This window comes from Oryctolagus cuniculus, chromosome 17 (assembly GCF_964237555.1).
Source record: "Oryctolagus cuniculus chromosome 17, mOryCun1.1, whole genome shotgun sequence".
NCBI classification, from domain to species: Eukaryota; Metazoa; Chordata; class Mammalia; order Lagomorpha; family Leporidae; genus Oryctolagus; species Oryctolagus cuniculus.
In genome coordinates this window covers 62,495,122-62,517,827 of record NC_091448.1, presented here as the reverse complement: position 1 = coordinate 62,517,827, position 22,706 = coordinate 62,495,122, and the positions used below count along the sequence as shown (strand labels likewise).

The window sequence follows — 22,706 nt, the reverse complement described above, 5'->3', positions numbered from 1 at the left end:
CTGCTGGTTCACTTCCAGTGCCCACAACGACCAGGGCAGGGTCAGCCCAAACCCGGGAGCCTGGAGCCTCGTCTGGGTCTCCCACGTGGGAGGCTGGGGCCCAAGCACTCGGGCTCATCTGCTGCTGCCTCCCAGGCGCGTGAGCAGGGGCTGGACCAGCAGTGCCAGCAGCTGTGACTGGAACTGGCGCTCCCACGCGGGATGCAGGTGGCCCCCGGGGAGTGGCTGAACCCGCTGCCCCACAGCACCGAGCCCCTGGAACACTCTCCTGAGAGGAGGGGAGGGACACACGCTGCTCCCGGCAGCCAGGCAGCAGCGGCTCTGAGGCTGCTGGTTCCCTCCCTCCTACTTACCCGGGTTATTTTATGGTTTCCTGATTTGTAGCTGCAGGGGAAAAAAAATGGAAAAAAAAAAAAAAACCCAACCCCCTCAAGGCCTGGAACACGAGATAGAGGTGGGAATTCGCAGAGCCTTAAGGAGGCTGGGGAAGAAGCGGGGTGGGCATCTGGGGAGAAGGGGGAGCCACTGGGGCCCCCTCTCTGCTGTGGGTGGATGTTTCAGATCAATCAGGCGCTGGGGGAGGCGGGGCCTGGATGGGAGGGAAGGGTGAATTCCCAGGGGCCCACCCAGCAGGCCTCTGGGCCTGGGGGAGAGGCCTGCTTGGGGCGCACCGGGGAGCATCCTGGGACATGAGGACTTCCCAGGGGACCGGCAGCCCCCAGCCCATCCGCATGGGCCTCAGCACGCCCACGGCGGGGGCAGTGGTGGGGACGGAGGGGGCGCTTTGCTGTGTGGCTGTCTTTGCAGGCCAGGCAGCTGGGGATGTTAAGGGGTCAGCAGTGGGGTAGCAGGGAGACCCACCCCCACCCCCACCCCCACCCCAGCACCCTCTGTAGGAGTCAGGCCCTGCCCAGCCCCTGGGTGCTGCTCCAGACGTTCTGTTCCGGAACCACCAATGCGAGGTCTCCTCTCGGGTCCCAGCTGAGACCGACTAAGCCCCCAAGATTGAGTGGGGGGGGTCTTCCGTGTGTGTGGGCGGGGTCAAACCCACCAGGACCCCGTGCCCCCGCCCACCACCCTTTCCTGGGTCCCACCTGCTGTGCTGAGGTCCCGTGTGTGTGTGTGTGTGTGTGTGTGTGTGTGTGTGTGTGGAGTAGTAGGGTCTGGTGGCCCAGGCAGCTCTCCATGCCCTGCAGGGCACAGTCCGTCCACCCTCCCCTCTCCCAGGTCGTAGCTGGCACCAAGGTCTGCGGGAACCCACGAGGGTGCACCCCCCCCCAGTAACTCATGCCCTTCCAAGAGGTGTGCACACTACTAGGAGCTGCATGGCTACAGGTTTGCAAAAGAAGCAAATGGGGCCAGTGCTGTGGTACAGTGGGTTAACGCCCTGGCCTGAGGCACCGGCATCCCATATGGTACCGGTTCGAAACCCGGCTGCTCCACTTCCTATCCAGCTCCCTGCTAGTGAACCTGGGAAAGCAGTAGAAGATGGCCCAGGTGCTTGGGCCCCTGCACCCATGTGGGAGACCCCAAAGAAGCTCCTGGCTCCTGATCAGCACAGCTCCAGCTGTTGCGGCCATTTGGGGAGTGAACCAGCAGATGGAAGACCTCTCTCTCTCTCTGCCTCTCCTCTCTCTGTGTAACTCTTTCAAATAAATAAATAAATAAATCTTTAAAAAAAAAAAAGGCAGCAAAGAATGGGTGCCCAGTCTCCTTCCCTACCCCTCTGCGTGGTCTGAGACCACGACTCCCGTCCCCAGGGAAGTGGGAGTGCAGAGTCCCAGCCAGGAGGGCTGTCTGAGTGCTGTCCCTTCCCTCGGCCTCAGGGCCTTTGCAGCTGTTCCTCCGCTGGGGATGCCGTTCCCAGGGACCTGTCAGCCCTACCCAGCTCCCATCATCCACACTCTGCAGCGCCCTTCCCGGAAGCAGCACCCCTTGCACACACACACACACACACACACACACCCAGTGCGTCCCCGAGTCGTCACTCTCCTGTAACAAACCCTGGTTTGCTCTCCTTTTCAGAACAGGAGACGGATCTCTGCCTGGTCGAACGGTAACCCTGCCAAATATTCACTGTACAAATGATGCGCAAAACGCTACCTTCATCCTGTGACAAGCTACAGCAAGCAGCAAGTGACAGAGGGCACCCGGGCGGGCTGGCAGCCCCAGGGCCACCTCATTCACTCATTCCACGGCCACAGCTGCACCTCATTCACTCATTCATTCCACATGAAACAAACTTCCTGAGTCCAGCAGGGAGGCCTGAGTGAAGTGCACATGTATGTTGGGGTCCCGGTCCTGAACACACGTGGGCCAGGTGGAGAAGCCCCACCTAGCTCTGGAGGATTTGGGGAATGGGACCCCAGGGTGCCAGGACACCTAGTTTTTCTCTTTAAAAAGCTAGAAATCTGGGGGTCGGCACTGTGGCATAGCGGGTTAAGGCCCTTGCCTAAAGCGCCGGCATCCCACGTGGGTGCTGGTTCAAGTCCCAGCTGCTCCACTTCCGATCCAGCTCTCTGCTCTGGCCTGGGAAAGCAGCAGAAGATGGCCAAGTCCTTGGGCCCCTGTATCCACGTGGGAGACCCAGAAGAGGCTCCTGGCTCCTGGCTCCGGATCGGCTCAGCTACGGCCGTTGAGGTCAATTGGGGAGTGAACCAGCAGATGGAAGACCTCTCTCTCTCTCTGCCTCACTCTCTTTCAAATAAATAAATAAATAATATATATATATGTATATATAAATCTTTCTATCCAAGCCAGCACTGTGGCACAGCGGGTAAAGCCACTGCCTGCGGTGCCAGCATCCCACCTGAGCACTAGCTCATGTCCCGGCTGCTCCACTTCCGATCCAGCTTCCTGCTAATGCACCTAGGAAAGCAGCGAAGCTGGCCCAAGTGTTCAGGTCACTGGTACCCACACAGGAGACCCGCAAAAAGCTCCTGGCTTTGGCTTGGCTCAGCCCTGGCCACTGTGGCCATTTGGGGAGTGAACCAGTGGACAGAAGCTTGCTCTCTCTCTCTCTCTCTGACTTCAACTCCCAAATAAGTAAATCTTCAAAATAAAAAAGCTAAAAATCAGCTCTCTGCTATGGCCAGGGAGTGCAGTGGAGGATGGCCCAGGTGCTTGGGCCCTGCACCCCATGGGAGACCAGGAAAAGCACCTGGATCCTGGCTCCTGCCATCGGATCAGCGCGATGCGCCGGCTGCAGCGGCGGCCATTGGAGGGTGAACCAACGGCAAAGGAAGACCTTTCTCTCTGTCTCTCTCTCTCACTGTCCACTCTGCCTGTCAAAAAAAAAAAAAAAAAAAAGCTAAAAATAAGGACTTTAAAAAAATGAGTACTTCCCATTTTAAAAAACTGTTAACCAAATAAAAAGATTTTTTTCCCTTTTTTAAAATCCCTGTGAGGGGGCCAGTGCTATGGCGCAGCAGGTAAAGCCTCCACCTGCAGTGCCGCATCCCATATGGGCGCTGGTTCAAGTCCCAGCTGCTCCACTTCCAATCAAGCTCTCTGCTGTGGTCTGGGAAAGCAGTGGAAGATGGCCCAAGTCCTTGGGCCCCTGCACCCACATGGGAGACCTGGAGGAGGCTCCTGGCTTCGGATCGGCTCAACTCCAGCCACTGCGGCCATTTGGGGAGTGAACCAGCAGATGGAAGACCTGTTTCGCTCTCTCTCTCTCTCTGCCTCTCTTTCTCTCTGTGTGTAACTCTGACTTTCAAATAAATAAATCTTTAAAATCCCTGTAGGGTCAGTGCTGTGCTACAGCAGGTTAAGCTGCTGTTTGTGATGCCGGCATTCCAAATGAGCATGGGTTCGAGTCCCGGCTGCTCCACTTTGATCCAGCTCCCTGCTAATGAGCCTGGGAAGGCAGCGGAAGATGGCCCAAGTGCCCAGGCCCCTGAACTCATGTGGGAGACCCAGATGGAGTTCCAGGTTCCAGGCTCTGGACTGGCTCAGCCCTAGCCATGACAGCCACTTAAGGGCATAAACCAGCGGATGGAAAATCTGTCACTCTATTTGGAATACATACATTAAAAAAAAAAAAAAAAAAAAAAAAACTCCCAGGTTTAAGAGAGCCTGTTTGTGGTCGAGAGATGCTGTAACTGTCACAGGTTGAACCTTGCACCTGCAAAGGCGAGGCCCTGTGGGGCTGGAACTTTGCTTTTTCTGTTTTTCTAATTTGAAAGACAGGGCACCCAACTACTGGTTTATTCCCCAAATGCATGCAACGGCCAGGGCTGGGCCAGGCCAAAGCCAGGAGTAACTCCACCCAGGTCTCCCACGTGGGGAGTCAAAACCTAAAGATTTGAGCTGTCATTGGCTGAGCTGCCTCTCAGGTTACACTCGCGGAAGAGGAAGAAGCAGGAACCAGAGCGGAGCCGCAACTGCTACACCAGACGCCCGCTCTGAGGAGCCCGGGTGCCTAGTGGGTGCTGAAGGGTACATGGGAGCCACTCAGTGTGCTGGGAGGAGAGCAGGGGCAGTTCTGGGCTGCTCCTCGGCCCCTGGGGGCGGCCCCCAGACAAGGGACAAGGCCGGTTTGGGGGGCACCCTCTTGGGGTCCTGGCAGGCACCTTGATGGCACTCATTAGCATGGTGCATGGTACCCAAGCTGCCCCAGTAGAACACGGCCTGGTGAGGACCAGGCTTCTTTTGATCCTGGGCTCCAAGCCCAGCCCCCACCCCCTGGGAGAGTGCTGGCAGCTGCTGGGAGGGCTGGATGGGTGGACAGGATGGAGGGGTAAGGGGGGGGGCAACCGGGCTCTGTGTCCTGTGCATCCTGTAACCTCGCCAGGGACCTAGGGCACCCAGAGACAGATATGGTGACGGAGGCCAGGACACAGGCACCCGTCTGCTTAGGTCACAGGCCCCATGGGGCCCGGGGTTGGATGCCACAAAGCAGACAAGACATCATGACAACTGCCTGGGAGTGGCTGAGATGGAGTGACCCCCACCCCACCCCAGCCCCGCAAGCACGCGGGAGATAGGGGCAGGGCAGGGGAGGTGATGGGAGGTGGGGGGTGCTGGAAGGAGGGCCTAACCACACAAGGCCGGGCAATGGCCTCCTGTGTGGGAGCAGCCGCAGCCGCTCCTCCCCTCTGCCACATTCTCTGGACCTGCCTCTCAGCCGATTGTCCACTGGTGGGTCCTCCGGACACCAGCCCCATGCAGCCCTGCGCTGTCACCCTCCCTACATCCCGACCCCCCAACCCCCTGCTGTGTGCCTTTGGGGCCCATCACCCCTGCTGGAGGCCGCGGTGGGGTCTCCCTGGCTGTTCCTGACCCCACTCTGGGGCCACCTACAGCAGTGAGCCACAGTCTCCACCAAATCTCTCATTCTGCAGAGAGAGAGAGGCCCAGAGAGGGCCAGTGACTCATCCAAGAGGCCCAGCCGGGCGAGATCCCCACTGCCCACCCCCCACCCGGCAGCCCTGAGACCCAGACTGCGGTGGGGAGGGAGGCGGGGAACAAGGCTTCCCACGGGAGTCACGGAATGCGCGCCTGCTGCCCCCCGGCCCCCGCCAGAGCCACCCCCTCGCTGCAGCGTCCTGACAGCCCGAGTTCCACCTGGGGGAGCCGGGGGAACTGGCGCCCCTCCCTCCCTCCCCCCCCCCAGCCCCCAGGGGAGGAAGCCGCCTGTCAGGCCGCCGCGGCGTGTCAAATCCTCTCGCTGCCTAATTGTGAGACGGCGGCGTTTAAAGAAACGCCTTTCTGGCCGCCTGCCACACCGCAAACTGCTTGGTATAATTTTATTATTAAGGAGAAGGGAGGGGGGATAGGAGGAGGGGGCTGGGAGCGAGCGCGAGCGAGCGAGCACGGAGAGCAGGAAATTGCTTAGCCCGAGTCAGCTGGTGGAGTATTCCGCTCCGTGCAGGCGCGGGGCCGGCTTTCCAGTTGGCGAGCTGACTTTGTTAATTGCGCATTCAGTCTCTGCTCGGGGTAATTGAAACGAAGCGGGGCCGCAGCTGACAATTAGGGGCTGCGAGGAGGCCCGTTAACCCTTTCCGCAAGCGCCCCCTGCCCACCTCCCTACCCAGGTCGAGGCCACGGCGCCCCTGTCCAGGCGGGGCGCGGGGGCGCGCACTGCGGCAGGGGGCTGCGTGGTGCGCCCCAGCTCCCGCAGGGCGAAGGCGGCGCCGCGGGGCCGGGAGCCAGGCCGGGCTGGGGGGTGGGGGGTGGGGGCGGCTGGGGGTGTGCGGGGGTTGTTTGCGGCCGCGCCGCCCTTCTGCAACAGATGTTTCAGCCGTGTAAGACAAAGGCAGAGCGCCCGCCGCTGCCGAGAGAAAAATCCGCAGGAGTCCCTCAGGGGGCAGGTAAAATTTCACCTTCTATTTGCGTCCCCCCCCAACACCACCACCCCTTCACGCCCCCGCCCCCGCCTGCGCCAATCCCGAAAGCGCCACCAAAGACGCCGCGCCGCCTCCTCCGCAGCGCAACCCGCTGACCCCGGCAAGGTCGCGGCGACCTCGGGCTCCGCCGGCCAAGGGCGCCCCCCGCTCCCCGCTCCGCCGGGAGGGAGGGAGGGGGCGCTGCCCTGGCCACGGGGGCCCGGCGGCCCTGGCCGCTCCCCCCCGCCCGCGCGGGGACCCCGGAGGCGCGGGGGAGGGGGGCTGCGCCCCGGGCCCCCATCATTCATCTCCCAGATTCCCGCAGTAGCCGCCCTCGGAAGTCAGCCGAGTGAAGCAGCTGTTCTTTGCACACTCCACTTGACCAAAGATGATGATAAATGAGGCCGAGGCTGCGTCGGGGACGCGGCGGCGGCGGCGAGGGCCGCGCAGGGCGGGGCGTACGGGCCGCAGCCCCCTCCCCGCGGCTCAGGAAGGGCGAGGACGCGGAGGACCGAGGCCGAGACGCAATCAAAGGCCCCGCAGTCCCCTCCCGGAGCCCTGCGCGGCACAGCCCGGCCGACCCCGCGCCGCGGCCCCAACCCCCTCCTCTCCCTAAGGCTTGGGTCCCCACGGCGCCCTCGCCTCCCGCTACCCACCCACCACCACCAACTCGGTTGCCTCAAACCTATTAACGCTCGTAAATAATGAATAATGGAGCGCTTCCCTCCAGCCGCGCAAGGCTGCGGGCGGGGGCCGCCGCCAGATGCGCCCGGGTCCTGGGGAGGGGGCGCCCGCCGGCCGGGTGCAGAGAGGGCGCGCGGCCCCGCACACGTGCAGCCGCGGCGCGCAGGCAGGCAGGCGGGCGGGCGGGCACCCCGCCCGGCGGAGGAGGGGGAATCCCGCTCTGCCCTCCCCAACGCCACCTCCCCTGGAGTCCTCTGGCACCGAACGAGCCGAGAGAGCGCGCGCGAGCTTCCCAGCCGGAGACGGTTATTTTTAACCTGCCCCCCTTTCTATAACTGCCTCTCGGGTTTGCGCGCCCGCCAGCCCGCCCGCCCCGCTCCACCGCAGCCGGGGACGCGGGGCTCCTCACCTCGCGCCGCGGCTCCGGACTCTGAGCGCCTCCCCCGGCCCGCGGCCCCCGCCCCTGCGCGGGCATCGCGCGGCTAAATCGCAGCTTGGAAAGGACCGATTAGGAGCCGCGTGCCTTTCTGCGAAATATTGGAACCGGGTGGGGTGGGGGCGGGGAGCCCGGCGCTCTCGGCCCCCCTTGCCTCCCGCTCTCCCTCCCACCCTGCGCGCAGAGTGGCTGCGAGAGGCGGCTCCCGCTCTCCCGCCCGCCCAAGGGGGGCGGCCGGCCCGGGGCGGCAAGCCCCCACCCACCCCCAGCTCGGGGCCCTGGCCTTCTCGCCTCAACGCCCACCCTTCTGCAGTCGTGTGCTGGCCTCCAGCGCGCGGACCCCAGGGCGGCGGCGCCAAGCGGGGCGCTGCCTGCGCTCACCGCCCCCCACCCCGGTCCTCCTCCCCGAACCGCTCCAAACAAACACGCCATTTAAACGGCATCCGGGCTCGCCATACCCACAACTCCCGGGGCAGAGCCCACCCGTCCCAGCGCCCTCGCCCGGGTGGGGGCGGGGGCGCGCGGAAAGCAGCAGCTCTCTCTCTACCCCCTCCTCCTGGCGCGCCCTCCTTCCCAGGAGGAAGGTCACGGCTGCACCCATTACCCTGCTCTCTCCACACCGCCTCCCAGCCCCGCCCTGCCCCCAAAGGAGGGCACAGCACAGAAGCACTCCCCGGGGGGGGGGGGGCTTTGCGTGAACCCGCTGTCCCTTCACAGACACCCCAGGGCAGCCCCATCTTGCCCCTGAAGTGGGGGGAGTGTCACATGTCAACCCCACGACAAAAGGGCAGTCCAGGTACCAGGAAAACCTGGGACAGACCCCTGAGGCTGGGCTGGGCTGGGCAAATCAAGCTGGAGGTGGCGGGTGGGGGTGGGGAGTGACCGGTGGGAAGGCTGGGTCCCCCACCCAAGGGGAGCAGCCTCTGGTATAGTGGTGGGGACAGGGCCACTGGCTGGAGCCAGGAGGGTCCAGGCCCCTCCCCACACCAGCAGGCCAAGCAGGTCCCAGAGGGAGGTGAGAGGGGGCCAACAGGGCAGGGCGTGGCAGGGGGAAGTTCTTCAGGGGGTCCCCCTGCCCCCCAATTTCCAAGCCAGCAAGCCAGCCAGCCACTGGCCTGGGGGCCTCCCTGAGATCTGGAAAGTTCTCAGCCGGCCCAGAGCTGCTGTCCTACATAAGGAGACTTAATTCTGACCTTCGGGGGGTGGGGCAGATGGGGTGACCCCACTTCCCAGTTCACACTCCACCTCTGGGGGTCCTCCCTGGTCCCCTGCTCGGGGCCCTGCGGGGTAGGGCTTCCACTTGGGTGTCCCAGGGAAGGTAGGTGGCCCAGGGGCTCCTATGCACAAGCACCAGGAAACACCATTATAAGCATGGGGGACCCTGAGGTCCCAGTTCCCCCTCTGAAAACTCCAGACAACTGCTTTGCTTGGGACAGGGGGGGAGAAAAAAGGAATGGGGGGAGTTCCTGTGGTGGGAGGCTGGAGACAGCTGCGTGCTGCCCCGTTATCAACCCCCTGATTGAGGGGTCGGCTCCTGGGGCTGCAGACCAAGGGTCCCCTCCCCCCGCTGTGTCTGATAAATGCATGACACATGTCACTCAGGGCCTAACAGCTCTGCTCGGTCCACAGCCACCTGCACCACTGCCTGGGAGCCTGCACTGACAGCCGGCCTGGGACGGACAGCCACTGGTCCACCACCACCCACCTCCAGCTCTCTCCGGGTGGGGCCTGGTGGCCGGAAGCACTGGCCTCGCGAGGGGCCACCTTGCCACTGCACTGCTCCCCAGGAGGACCTGGAGCTGCCCCGGGGAGCTTCCTGCGCACAGACGAGATCTGCCTTTGGTTTCTCGTCCCAGTCGCCACGCCAACACCGGGGCGCCCGGAATCAAGCCGGTCCCAACAGCTCTCGTGTCTGGCCCAGGGAGAGCAGACTACTTTCTGCATAGTCTCTCCTACTGTCAGACCCTTCTAGAACCCCCTCCCAGCTGCCTCCCAGTCACTCGGCATCTGGGGGCAGAGGGCCTAGTCCAGCTGGACGTAGGCGGACTTGGCCTGACCCCAGACCCGCCTGGTTCTGCGAAGCTGCAGCCCCCACCCCCAAGGCTGAGCTCTCTTCCTCCACGGGCGACAACTCTGGATTCATGACAGGCAGACTGGCCCACTGTGAGCGCTCCTGGGTGCAGGGGTTGGGGGAGGGTCTGGCTTTGGGGGTACGGGGTGTTCTTACCTGGCCCTGTGCCTATCCTGTAAATGCGCTCTGGGTTCAAATCTGGGACTGCAGTGAGGTCCGCCCCCAGAGGCAGCTGCGGGATGCCTGCGTGTTCCCCAGGCGCTGCTGCGCTAAGTAAGCACCTCCCAGCCCAGCCCTGCGGACCACAACTCCTGCGGGAAGAGCTCAGCCCTCGGGGACTCCTGCTTCTGCTGGCTCCTGGGAGCCAGGCTCCGGGAAGGGCCCCCTCCGGGACCAGGATCCTGCCTCTGTGTCCCCAAGCCCCTTGGACTCAGAACCCGTGGCCCGGCAGCAGCTTGGGCCACCACCCTCAAGATTCTGCACTGGGTATTCGCTCCCTGGCAGCAACACGGATAAAAAGTGGTTTCCTGCGGCTGAGTTTGCCATCACTGGTCCCCTGGAGGCCTTGGTTACCCCCTACCCTGCACACACACCCCCACTGGTGCAGGGAGGGAGCTGGGAGAGCTGATCTCCCCTTAGCTCTCTGTAGTTCCTTGCACACGTCTTCTCTTCCCCGGAGCAGGCATCTGAGGGCCGGGCATCACTAGGCTGAGGCCTTGCAGGGCTGACGCCTACTGAGGGAGGTTACGCAGCGGGCGGTGGGGGGAGCCGGACTCGGCTCTTTCCAGTTCAGCCCGCTTCCCACGACATGCCTGGCCCCTGGAGGATCTCCTAAGGGAAAGAGCCCCTGTGGTTTGCCTGGCGCAGAGAAGGTACTGTCAGGGTGCTGTGCACCTGCCCCGGGTGGGGGGGGGGGGTAAGGCAAAGACCAGTCCCAGTCTGGCTGGGCCGGGGAGGGGAGAGGAGCAAGGACCCCGAGGGGAACTACATCTGCAGAGCGCTGTTAAGGGCACCGGCCTAGGCAGCAGCAAAAGGCTCCCGTAAGCGGAGGTCCGTTGGGAGGGGACATGGGAAACAGGTTCGGGAATTCCACCTGGCGGGGAGTCTTCCAGCTGTGTGAACAGCAGCAGAGTGTAGACGGCGCGGAGCAAACGCGCGTGTGCGGGTTTTTTATGCCTTCTGCCCTGATTACAAGGTACCCTCCTAAGAGGCTTCAACACTTCCTCTAGGAATAAAAAAAAAAATCTGCCCTTCAGGCTAGGCACAGTGGTTACAGAAAATGGCCCGGTTCTGGGCTCTAGCCTGGGCTCCAGCTGCTACTTTCCAGCTGCTGAGCTGGCCTGTGTGTGTGTGTGTGTGTGTGTCAACAAAATGGGACGAGGCTGACTGCCAAGTCAGCCACCCCTCACCCCGGGGCCTGCCAACAGACAAGATACAGATCATGGCCCCATTTCCCAGATGAACAAACTGAGGCCCCGGAAGCGAGCAGAGAACCACATCTGAATCCCCGCAGTAAGACAGCAAGCATATGCCCCTGGGGTGGGAATGGCGGGGGGGGGGGGGGGGGGCTGATGAGATAATTTACATGAGAGCTTTCTGGGCAGAGCTGGGCGCGGTAAGTTAGCTGTTACTTTTAGAAGGTAAATATTTATAGCACTTCTTATAACATGGAAAAGTTCAGGAAAATCCCTGGTTCCTCCTTGGAGGGCCAGGAAGGAGCTCCTTGCAAGGACACAGAGCAGCCTGGGTGGGTGGACACACCCTCCCAGCACGGGCAGTAAGCGGAGCAGGGGCTGGCCATCTGTGTTCCCTGGCTGGCACGCGGGCTGCAGCAGCCTTGGCTGTCTGGCTGGACAGGGAGGCGTGGGGAGGGATTCTGTTCCACCCCAGGTCCAGAGGGGCGTCTTTGCAAAGAACACCCTGTCCGCAGAGGCCCCGCTGCTGACTCGCTGTGTGACCTCAGGTGAGTCACCCCACCTCTCTGGGCCTTCCAAAGGGGCCACGAGAAAACAGGGCTGCGTTGTCATCACCCCTCCCGGGCAGTGCCCACACAGACGTCACGTGTCCTGCTCTGAGGAGCAGCCTGTAGAGAGCGGAGGGCCTGTGTCACACTCCCCGAGGCCTGGCATCATACGACAGTGGCAGTGGGGTGAGGACTGAGGTCAGGAAGCTCCCAGGGCTAAGTGTTGCCTGGATACACAGACCCAGGAGGGAGCACTGGGGGTGGCTGTGGCCCGTCAGGCCAACCAGAGGGATTTTTTTTTTTTTTTTTAAAAAGATGTATTTACTTATTTGAAAGGCAAAGTGACAGAGAGGGAGAGTCAGATCTTATATCCACTGGTTCACTCCCCCAAATGGCCCCAACAGCCTGAGCTGGGCCAGGTTGAAGCCAGGAGCTTCTTCTGGGTCTCCCACGTGGGTGCAGGGGCCCAAGCACTTGGACCATCTTCCCCTGCTTTCCCAGGCACATTAGCAGGGAGCTGGATCGGAAGTGGAGCAGCCAGGACTTGAACCGGCACCTGGAGGGGATGCTGGCGTTGTGGGCAGCGGCTTAACTCACTAAGCCAGAACACTGGTCTGGGGCTTTTTTTTTTTTTTTTTTTTTTTAAGGCAAAGAGAGAGACTGAGATTTTCCAAGTGCTGATTCACTCCCTAAATGCCTGCAACAGCCAGGGCTGGGCCAGGCAGAAGCCAAGAGCCAGGAGCTCCATCCGGGTCTCCCAGGAGGGTGGCAGAGGCCCGGGCACTTGAGCCATCATCAGGGAGCTGGACCAGAAGTGGAGCAGCTGGGACTTGATGCAGCAGAGGCGTCGCCAGCAGCAGCTTGGCCCGCTACGCCACCACACCAGCCTTGGAGGCCGTGGGAATTGGTGGGCTGAGCCCTTCTTCCATCCCCCAGAGAAACTTTGAGAACACACGAGCACCCCCACTGTACACAGGAGTGCAACCGGGGAGGGGCGGCAACAGTTGGACTTGAACTTGGCCTGGCTGGTTCTGAGTCTGCTCCCCAGGGCAAGATGGAGGGTACAGCCAAGAATGGGGAGGGGGAGGCTTTGATGCTCTGCTGGATGGGATGGGGGGGGCAGGCACACTGTGGGATGCCTGACAGCTGCCTCCTGGGGCCTGTGCCTTCACCCCAGCTCACCTTGAACCAGCACACTAGCCCAGGCATGAGCAGACCACGTTACAGAGGGCAAGGATTTGCCCAAGGTTCATGACCCTATTTCCTGGCACCCCTGGTTCCTTTCAGATGGCGTGGTCCATCCATCTGCCATCCGATAAAGCAGCTACAGTGTGCCTAACTATTTCACCAAGTGCCAGGGGCTGCCATGGGCTCAAGACACCTGCAGGGGCCAGGGCCGCGGTGTAGTGGGCTAAGCCTCTGCCTGCAGCACCAGCATCCCATATGGTGGCTGGTTCATGTCCCGGCTGCTCCTCTTCCAATCCAGCTCCCTGCTTATGGCCTGGGAGAGCAGCGGAGGATGACCTATGTGCTTGGGCCCCTGCACCTGTGTCAGATACCTGGCAGAAGCTCCTGGCTCCTGGCTTCCGACTGACCCAGCTCTGGCTGTTGCAGCCATTTGAGGAGTGAACCAGTGGATGGAAGACCTTTCTCTCTCTCTGTGTAACTCTGCCTCTCAAATAAATACGTAAATGTACCAGAGAGAGAGAAAGAAAGAGAGAGAGAGAGAGAGAGAGAGAGAGAGAGAGAGAGAGAGATGCCTGCAAAAGGCAGGTTAAGAGCCACAGCACAGGAAAGGGCCCCAAATCATACTGGTTGGTAATAGGGGCTTCCCGGAGGAAGTGACCTGTTACCCGAGACCCAGGATTGTGCAAGAGTTACAGAGCGAGAGAGGAAAAAGGCCGGGACCAGGCAGCAAGGGAGCGAGACGGGGCAATGAGAGCAAGGCACGGCTCGGCTCGCAAGCCGACTGTGAGGGTCCGTCGCCAAGACGGGAGAGGGGCCTGCGAGGCGTGGGCCCCAGCACAGCTCACAGCCTTTGCGGTGGGGGCAGTGGGGAGCCCAAGAGGGGAAGGGAGGGGAGGAGCGACCCCGCTCACGGCTGTGCGGATGCAGGAGGGACCGGTGACGGGGTGGGCGTGGAGGCCAGGAGGCGGCAGGATCTCTCTTCCTGAGCAGCGTGGGGGCGGGACCAAAGTGGACAGCAAAAGCAGGTGGCATTCTAGAAATGCCAGCATCGGAGCAGAGGGGAGGGGCCTCACCCAAGCCTCCTGCACACATCCCCCCAACCGCCCCCCCCCCGCCCTGAGTCTGGCTTACAGCCCCCGGAGGGTGCCACAGCCCCACAGGGTCCACACCCTGAGGTCCCAGAGAGGGCAAAAGCAGCCGCACAGTCTGGCGGCTCAGAGGCTGGGACGGGGAGACGGGCGTACGTGGTGTCCACCGTGGGGTGTCTACAGAGGCACACTCCCAGTTCGGTGATGAAAGGCGGGCGCAGGGGACCTGGAAGGTTCCCATGGGAAAGGTCTGGCTCTGTGCACCAGCCCCCTACTGGCCGGCTTTGATGGCAGATAAACCCCAGCCGGCGGCGGCTCCTCGGGGGCACCTGCCCCTCGCTGGGAAACACAGGCAGTGGCTGGCAGTGACTGTGGACATGTGCGAACACGAGCAAGGAACCCCTGGCAGCCCGCGGCTTGTCCGCGGCGGCTCTGCCTTTATTCCTGTCTTCTCTCTCTCTCTCTCTCTCTCTCTCTCTCTCTCTCACACACACACACACACACACACACACACACACACACACTAAGGGGACCACAGGTCCATGCAACCCTCCCCAGCCCCAGCAGCTCCTGGGTTACCCCTCTCGGGCGGAGTGGGGGGGCACCCATCAGCCCCTTGGGGACATGCCTGTGTGAGCCCCGTGGGTCCAGTGAAGGAGGCAGCGAGTGGCTGGAGTGGGTGGGCGGACAGATGGATGGATGGGTGAATGGATGAGTGGACGGATGGATGAATCGAACCCCAGCCCCAAGCAAAGCCGTTGCTATTTTTGTCTGAGCAAAACACCATTTCCCTAAGGCTTTTTTTTTTTTTTTTTAAATAAAGAAATGTGTAGGTAGCTCCCATAGCCCTATGGGCTCCCATAGGGGCCCTCTCCACCATGCCTGGGTTAGGGGCACAGCCCTGCCCTCATATTGGGGGGGTCACTGGCCTCAAGGCTGCTGTCTCCCCCAGGGCCATGCCATGCCAGGGCCTCCCCCAGCCCCTGACCCCCCAACTTTTCCTCAACCCTGTTCTTCCTTGGGCCCAGAGACACCCCCTCCTGTGGCCCAGCAATTCTCCTGACCCCAAGTCCCCCAGGCCATGGAGGCCCCCAAAGGGTACGTGGAGGAGGAGGGAGAGGAGGAGGTGGGGAGGAGGAGGGGAGTGAAGGAGGAGGGGGGAGGAGGAGGAGGGAGGAAGAGGAGGAAGAAGAGGAGGAGGAAGGGCGGAGGAGGAGGAGGAGGAGGGGCAGCTGCCAGCTCACAGCTCGCCTGCCCGGGCAGCTCTGCTCCGGCAGCTCCCAGAGCCGGGTGTTTGTCATCTGCGAGGACAGTGGGGATGGTTTAAGGTGAAATTTAAGCCCATTAGTGCTTGGCTAATGACATCAGCAGCAGCAGCGAAAATGAAGATGGCAGGGTACGTGAGTGCCCATAAATTGTCAGCGCCGGCGCCGCCCCCACCCCTGGGCCTGGGCTCCCCGCCCCACCCCACCCCCACGGGCAGGCCCCTCTGCCGGGCCCCCGGGGTTGGCCTGTGGCTGGGGCTTCGGCTGGGGGGGGGGGGGGCGTGAGAAAGGCATGGCAGGAGCCCAGGCGTGGAGCAGGGAGTGTCGACTGGCGTGGCCTTAATCTCCCTCCTTTTTATAACTTCTGTCTTTTTTATGCACACGCAAGGAAGGACCCCAGCCCGGCCGCCGGCATCTCGTCTCCCCGCGGCCAGCGCCTGACAGCTCTGTTTATGTCTCCCCATAATTCTCCGGTTTTATGTTTTTTTTTTTTTTTTCGGGGCCATTAAGCTCCCAGCCACAGGCTGCTTCCCCTGCCCTGCCTTTGTCCTTGAGGTTCTGCCGCCCCACCGCCCTCTGGAAGACCAGCTGTCACCTCCTCGTAGGTGGACAAGGACCCTGTACCCTGGCCCTGTCCGGAGGCTTCACCCAGGGAGACCCAGGCCTGGGGCCTCTCCCCTCCCCCTGCCAGCTGCACCCACATCTCCCTCTTCTTCCCACCCCGTGTCACTCACTCATCCTTAACCCCATCCCCTGGTCCCCCTTCCCAAAGCCCACCATCTCTCCCCCACCCAGCATGCCCACGGCACCCTGAGGCCTTTCCAACACCCCCCACCCCGCACCCCGGACCCTGCCCCCAGCCCAGTCCTGCTGGGGTCTCCCATCAGACCACCCTTCCTCGTCCTGGTGGCCACTTTCAGAGTCCAGCCTTGCCAGGAATTCCAGGAGTACTTGCCATGGGCAAGCTCCTAGTCCTCCCCTCCCTCCCACCCCAGTCCCACACAGCCCCATGTGGCACGCCCTCGCCGTACACTTAACATTGGGTGGCCCCCTGTGGCGTCCGCCTCCTTCGGAAGCTCCTGCAGCTTCCTGGAGACCCACCTAGCTCCACGTGGATCCCAGCGTGGACCGACGCCACCTCTCACAGCCTCAATCCCCCCAACTGACTGTGGGCGATTATCCTTGGTAGCTGCGTGGACCAGGGGCAGGTGTAAGGTTGCAGGGGGGTGGTGTTGCATTAGGCCAAAGGTCACCCCTACAAGGGCAGACACGTGATATTTAAAAGACAGGGCCGGGATGGGGTGGGGGACACCCTATCCACTGTCTTTCACTGGAACCCAGCACCTCTGGCCTGGGGCCACCTGGTCCCGGGACACGGTAGCCGCACTGTCTTCTTCCTCCCGTCTCTACTTCCTTTTCTGTTAAGCTGTTGGGGGGGCAGCCCCTTCCATCCCGAGGCCCCATCCCCTGCGTGTGCAGGTGGCCCCCAAGCCCCACCTCTTCCGTGGCTGCCACCCAGGCCTCCCACGGCCACCGTAAGCGGCTCCCTGAACTGTCAGGCCGTCTGCACGCCAGCTGGCCTGGCGTCTTGCCCCTCTCTGCCCTCACGCGTGCGTGCGGGAGGACTTCCGGCTTGCATCCCCAGTGCAGGCACTGCCCCCCGGGCCCAGCACACAGCAGAGAGCCCGCTGGAGCTCGCTTCTAGCCCCGGTGTCTGGTTGCTCTGCTCTCCTGCCCTGGCTGGCACTCCATGCAGACGGCTCCTGCCCTTAGCCTTCTCTGGCACAACCGTCCAGACACCACCTGGCCTCCCCAGGAGCCAGCGTTCTCTTTTGAGTAGGGGGTGGGCGTGGGTGGGGTGTGCCTGGCCCCTACCTTCACCCCACAGTTCCCCAGCATGTCCGTGTGTCGGGCACCGAGCCAGGCTGTTCTGTGAACCACTGCAAGGAATCCTATTGAAAAGAACATGGAAATGGGGCTGGCATTGCGGCGTACTGGGTTCAGCCGTGCCCTGTGACACCGGCATCCTGTATAGGCGCCAGTTCGAGTCCTGGCTCCTCCACTTCCAATCCAGCTCCCTGCTAATGTTCCCTGGACTAATGGCTCAAATCCTTGGGCCCCTGCCACCCACGTGGGGGACCTGGATGAGGCTCCCGGCTCCTGGTTTTGGCCTGGCCCTGCCCTGGCCATTGCAGCCATTTGGGGAGTGAACCAGCAGGTGGAAGATCTCTCTCTCTCTAACTCTCTCTGCCCATGTGCCTGGGAAGGCAGAAGATGGCCCCAGTGCCTGGGCCCCTGCCACCCCATGGACGACACAGATGAAGCTCCTGGCTCCTGGTTCCTCCCTGGCCCAATCCTGACCCTCACAGCCACTTGGGGAGTGAACCAGTGGATGGAAGACCTCTTTCTCTGTCTCTCCACCTTTGCAATCAATAAAGTGAGTCTTAATAAAATCTCAAGACTGTAACAGCAGAACACCAAGGGCTCCCCAGGCTGCAATCCACCACGAATGCCCTGGCCAGGAGGAGGTCCAGGGCCCAGCTACCTCCCCCACCCACCCCCACTGCTACCGCAGGCCAGCAGCACTCCCTCGGCCCCAGCACCACAGGGCGACCCAAGTTAACTGTCCTGTCTCATCACATCTGTGACGGCCCAGGTACAATGATGCAAACAACAGCCCCTCTTTGCTGAACACGTACTGAGCGCACCAGCACTGCAGCCCAAGAAACCACCCTCAGTCGTCTGCACCCAGCACACCAGGCCCTCCGGGTGCCAGCCCCTGAGGCCTCGTGGCCTTGTTCTATGCCCTAGGGGAGATGCCCAGGCTAGAACGCAGAAAGTAAGGGGCAGGACTCTGAGGCCGACTTGGTTTCACACTCGGGGGGTAGAAACATACAGAAGCGCCGGCATCAGTGAGACGCCCTCGGAGAGACTACAGCCCACTTCCGCTTCCCTCTTCCATGTTTTCTAGATTGTTCTGAGTGGGCCTTCAGATAAGACCACCAGCTCTGAGTCTGTGGAACCCACTGCTGCTTAACAGAGCTGCTATGGGTACCGGGTTGGGGGGGCACCCACGGCCCGGTCCGGAAGGTTCCTCAGGACTGGGGGGAAGCTGGGGACCCACAGGGCCACCTCTGCCTAGTTTCCTGGGAACAGCAGGGCCCTGGGGCAAAGCCTGCATGGGTTTCCTGGAGCTGGGAGATATGACATCAGCCCAGCCTCTGGACTGGGACCAGTGGGAGGCGCCCTCCTGCCCCACCTGCCACTCTGGCCTTTTCTCAACTCTGCCCCCCCCCCCCCCCCGCCATGACCCAAGAGGGCCACAAATCCGGTCCCACCCTGCAGCCAGGTTCCAGCCACCACCTCCAGGGGGAGCCCCCAGGTTGGCCAGGCCCCTGCTGCTCCGGCCTCCTCACCTCTGCCCTGTCTCACTTGGAGCAACCTGACTCAGTGCCACCACGCAGTAAGAACCACGCCACACTGGGCCCTGAGAATGTTGCCTGCCGCCCGTCTACACACCTGTCCCCGCAGTAGGTGGCCCTGGCCCCGATCACTGGTGCCCAGCACAGATGGCTCCCAGGGGCTCCACTGACAGCCTGCTGTGCCCAGCCAGGACGTAGGGCTGAGTTGAGACCCCACCCACCCACCCAGCCACCAGGACACACCCCTCCTCCCGCCCACCATCAGCGGGCAGATAGCTCCAAGCCACTGCCCGGAGAGCCCCCTGGGCCTCTGGCCTGAGCAGAGCTGACAGCTCCTTAATGGAAGCAGGCGGCCGACGCGCCTGAGTGACAGCGGCGGCCGGGAGGCGGCGGCCTGATCAAAGCTTCATTTTTCTTCTTCCTGTTAAGGCACTGAAACAATTTACATAAAGAGCCCCCGCGTGCCGTCTGTGACAAAGATGCATTTCCCTGCGTGGCCCACGGCCACGGCACCCGGGAGTGGGCACTGTGGAATCCACCGTTCCCATCCCAGGAAGGGAGGACAGCCCGAGGGACACCCCTCAGAGCTTACTTCTTCAAACAAAAGCCAAGCGCGCCAGACCCGGGAGGGCCTTGGGCAGCCCTGTTCTGGTCTCCACCGCACAGGTGCTGAGCAGAGACCGGGCAGGTGTTGGGCTCCAGGCTCAGGCGGCAGCCACAGCGCCTGGACCTCTGCCATGTGGACCCGATGGCTCCAGGGGAGGTTGAGCCTCTGCCTGCCGTGCCGGCATCCCATACGGGCGCCAGTTCGAGTCCCAACTGCTCCACTTTTGCTCCAGCTCTCTGCTTATGGCCTGGGAAAGGAGTGGAAGATGGCCTAAGTGCTTGGGCCCCTGCACCCACGTGTGCTGGAATGAGCTGGAACGCCAGCGTGTCACTGACCCAGGAAGGCCTACACCAGGGCTGGCTGAGGAGGATCGCTCAGCCCCAGGCTCCTGGGCCCTGCTTCCTGGGACTCCCAAGGGCACCCACTACACGGCACTGGCATCCTATGTGAGCAGCACGTGAAATGGGACATCTCAGAAATAAAACAATTCACCCATGGAAAGCGACTTTATTTCAGTATAATGTTAAGAGTAGTGGGTGCCGACTCTGAGGTTCACTAGGCTAATCCTCCGCCTTGCGGTGCCAGCACACCGGGTTCTAGTCCCGGTCCGGGCGCCGGATTCTGTCCCGGTTGCCCCTCTTCCAGGCCAGCTCTCTGCTGTGGCCCGGGAGTGCAGTGGAGGATGGCACAAGTGCTTGGGCCCTGCACCCCATGGGAGACCAGGAAAAGCACCTGGCTCCTGGCTCCTGCCATCGGATCAGCGTAGTGCGCCGGCCGCAGTGCGCTGGCAGCGGCGGCCATTGGAGGGTGAACCAACGGCAAAGGAAGACCTTTCTCTCTCTCTCTCTCTTACTGTCCACTCTGCCTGCCAAAAAAAAAAAAAAAAAAAAGAGTAGTGGGTAAAGCCGCTGCCTGCAGTGCTGGCATCCCATATGGGCGCCAGTTCGAGTTCCAGCTGCTTCACTTCTGATCCAGCTCTCTGCTGTGGCCTGGGAAAGCAGTAGAAAGTCCTTGGGCCCCTGCACCCACATGGGAGACCCAGAAGAAGCTCCTGGGTCCTGGCTTCAGATCGGCGCAGCTCTGGTCATTGCAGCCATTTGGGGAGTGAACCAGTGGATGGAAGACCTCGCTGTATCTCTTCCTCTCTAACTCTGCCTTTCAAATAAATAAATCTTTTTTAAAAAGGCAAAGTGACACAGGGCTTGGGGCTTTGCATGGCTTCAGGCATGCACAAGAGAGAGGGTCTTGGGCATAACCTCTGTGGATATGAGGACTCCCCACAACGTGCTTACCATGGAATACTACACAACAAAAAATAAACAACGTGACCAAGTCACAAGAAATGGAGCACCGGGGCCAGCGTGGTGGGCACAGTGGTTAAAGCTGCCACCTGGGAGGTCAGCATCCCATACGAGCACTGGTTCGAGTCCCGGCAGCTCCACTTCCGATGCAGCTCCCCGTTAATGGGCCTGGGAGGGAAGCTGAAGATGGCCCATCTGCCCCGCCATGGGAGACTGGATGGAGTTCTTGACTCCTGGCAATGGCCTGGCAGGGCCATTTGGGGCAGTGAACCAGTGGATGGAAGGCTCTCTCTCTCATCAGTTATACACAATGTCAGCTATATACAAGTGTGTTCAGCTGGAAGAAATTCATTGGCTCTTCACTGATCTATCTTCTCTATAAACAAATCAATACAATGTTTAAAAATAACTAAGTAGCGGCCCGAACTGTGGCGCAGTGGGTTAATGCCCTGGCCTACAGCACCTGCATCCCATATGGGCGCTGGTTCGAGACCCGGCTGTTCCACTTCTGATCCAGCTCTCTGCTGTGTCCTGGGAAGGCAGTAGACGATGGCCCAAGTGCTTGAGCCCCTGCACCCACATGGGAGACCCAGATGGAGTTCCCAGCTCCAGGCTTTGGCCTGGCCCAGTCTTGGCTGCTGGGGAGCGGGGGACACCTGGGGAGTGAAACCAGTCGATGGGAGATTTTTTTTTTCTCTCGGCCACTTAAATAAAATCAACAAATAAAATTCCCCAGCCTCCTCTATGTCATTCCTCCAGGAGTGGCTGTGCCTGGGGTTTATAGAGCGCAGAGCCTGGGCCTGCCTGTGTGATCCATTTCTGCACCCTCCCAAGTACTCCTTGTCCTCGGCTGCCCACGGTGACATGCGTGTCCCCTCCTCCCCAGTGCCCTCCTGTGCCCTACTCCGGGTCAACGAAATCGGCGTGGAGGTGGCCCGTGCTGCCTTAGGGGGAATGCTGCACACGGTCGAACGCAAGGCCCTCTCCCGGTCACAAGCAGGCTCTCTGGATGGTGCTGCCCCTGTCTGCCCAGGGCCCCTGGCGACACCAGCGAGCTGTCTTCCCACTGACCTGGCGAATGCGAGATGCACTGGGGGGCTGGGGATGCTTGTTATGTGGCAGAGTCAGCTTGGAGGACCTCAGTGGGTTCTTTTATTTTTTTTTAAAGATGTATTTATTTATTGGAAAGGCAGAGAAAGAGAGAGAGAGGTCTTCCATCCACTGGTTCACTCCCCAAATGCTGCAACGGCTGGAGCTGTGCCGATCCGAAACCAGGAGCCAGGAGCTTCTTCCAGGTCTCCCACACGGGTGCAGGGGCCCAAGGACTTGGGCCATCTTCTACTGCTTTCCCAGGCCATAGCAGGGAGCTGGATGGGAAGTAGAGCAGCTGGGACTTGAACTGGTGCCCATAGGGGATGCCGGCACTGCAGGCAGTGGCTTTACCGGCTATGCCACAGCGCCGGCCCCTCTGTGGGTTGAGTTCCAGGCAGGCTGGCAGCTCGCAGCTGCCCCATGCACCTGGTCTCCCGCTTCCCAGGCTTCTGTACCTGCACCCACCAAGCCTCCCGGGCGGCCTGACACCTGCTCCTTATCCATCACTGGACAGACCGGGCTGCTCCCTCTGGTCCACACGGCCTCCTCGCACCCTGCACCTGTCTGTCCGTCTCACCCTCCCCGGCTGCTGTCAGCTGTCAATCATTTCCTACAGCTCCAGGGAGGACAGGAGAAACACAGGCTCTTTGACCTCCGGCCCCGCCCTCCACTCAGGGGGAGGGACTTCAAAGGCAGCCCTGCCCCCCCCCCCCCAGGACACCAAGCCACAGGCAGCCCTGGCTGTGTCTCCTGGACCCCATCCCCCACGTGGGAGACCTGGATGCAGCTCCCAGCTCCTGGCTTTGTCCTGGCCCAGTCCCATCCATGTGGGCATTTGGGGCCGTGACCCAGCGGATGGCACAGACTGCTGTCTGTCTGTCTATCTCACCTCTGCCTTCCAAATAAACAAGGAAATAAGTTAAAAGCCTGTTCTCTCTCTCCTAGTGCTTCCAAGGTTCCCTGATGGCTTGGGAAAGCTGGGAGGGGGGGACCCAGGAGAGCATCCCAGGGTTCCCAGGGGACAAAGGTGCCGCCCACTGCAGCCGCGTGGGGTGAGCGCATTTGTTCCAGAAAGGTCTCTGAGGGCGCATGATAAAGGACGCCCAGGGCGGGAGGGGCTCCCAGCTGCCTTCATCGACTGCCAATCAGGGGGCCACCAGGGGAGGGGGGAGCAGCCTGCTTCCCGGCCCGGGTGAGAGGAGAGGGCTCATCAAGGGGTGACCCAGCTGTCACAGCACGGCCCCCTGGATGCCTCGTGTG

The 22,706-nt window shown here is 61.7% G+C and overlaps 1 protein-coding gene and 1 long non-coding RNA gene across 4 annotated transcripts in view; one reads left to right on the top strand and one right to left on the bottom strand.

Moving 5' to 3' along the window:
- The window catches only part of RAI1 (retinoic acid induced 1), a 106,705-nt gene that overhangs the window by 17,064 nt on the left and 66,935 nt on the right, over positions 1-22,706 (bottom strand). Inside the window, exon 1 of one of the 3 annotated variants that reach the window (XM_051829021.1) lies at positions 7,423-7,554. The exons of the other annotated variants lie outside the window; for them this stretch is intronic. The gene's annotated coding sequence lies outside the window, so the exon portion shown is untranslated. Of the gene's footprint in view, positions 1-7,422; positions 7,555-22,706 lie in introns of those variants that run through there. 3 annotated transcript variants of the gene reach the window in all.
- On the top strand, positions 7,634-10,049 carry LOC127485752 (uncharacterized). The gene is made up of 2 exons (XR_007912647.2): positions 7,634-8,245; positions 9,079-10,049. It is a non-coding gene; the product is annotated as an uncharacterized lncRNA (long non-coding RNA).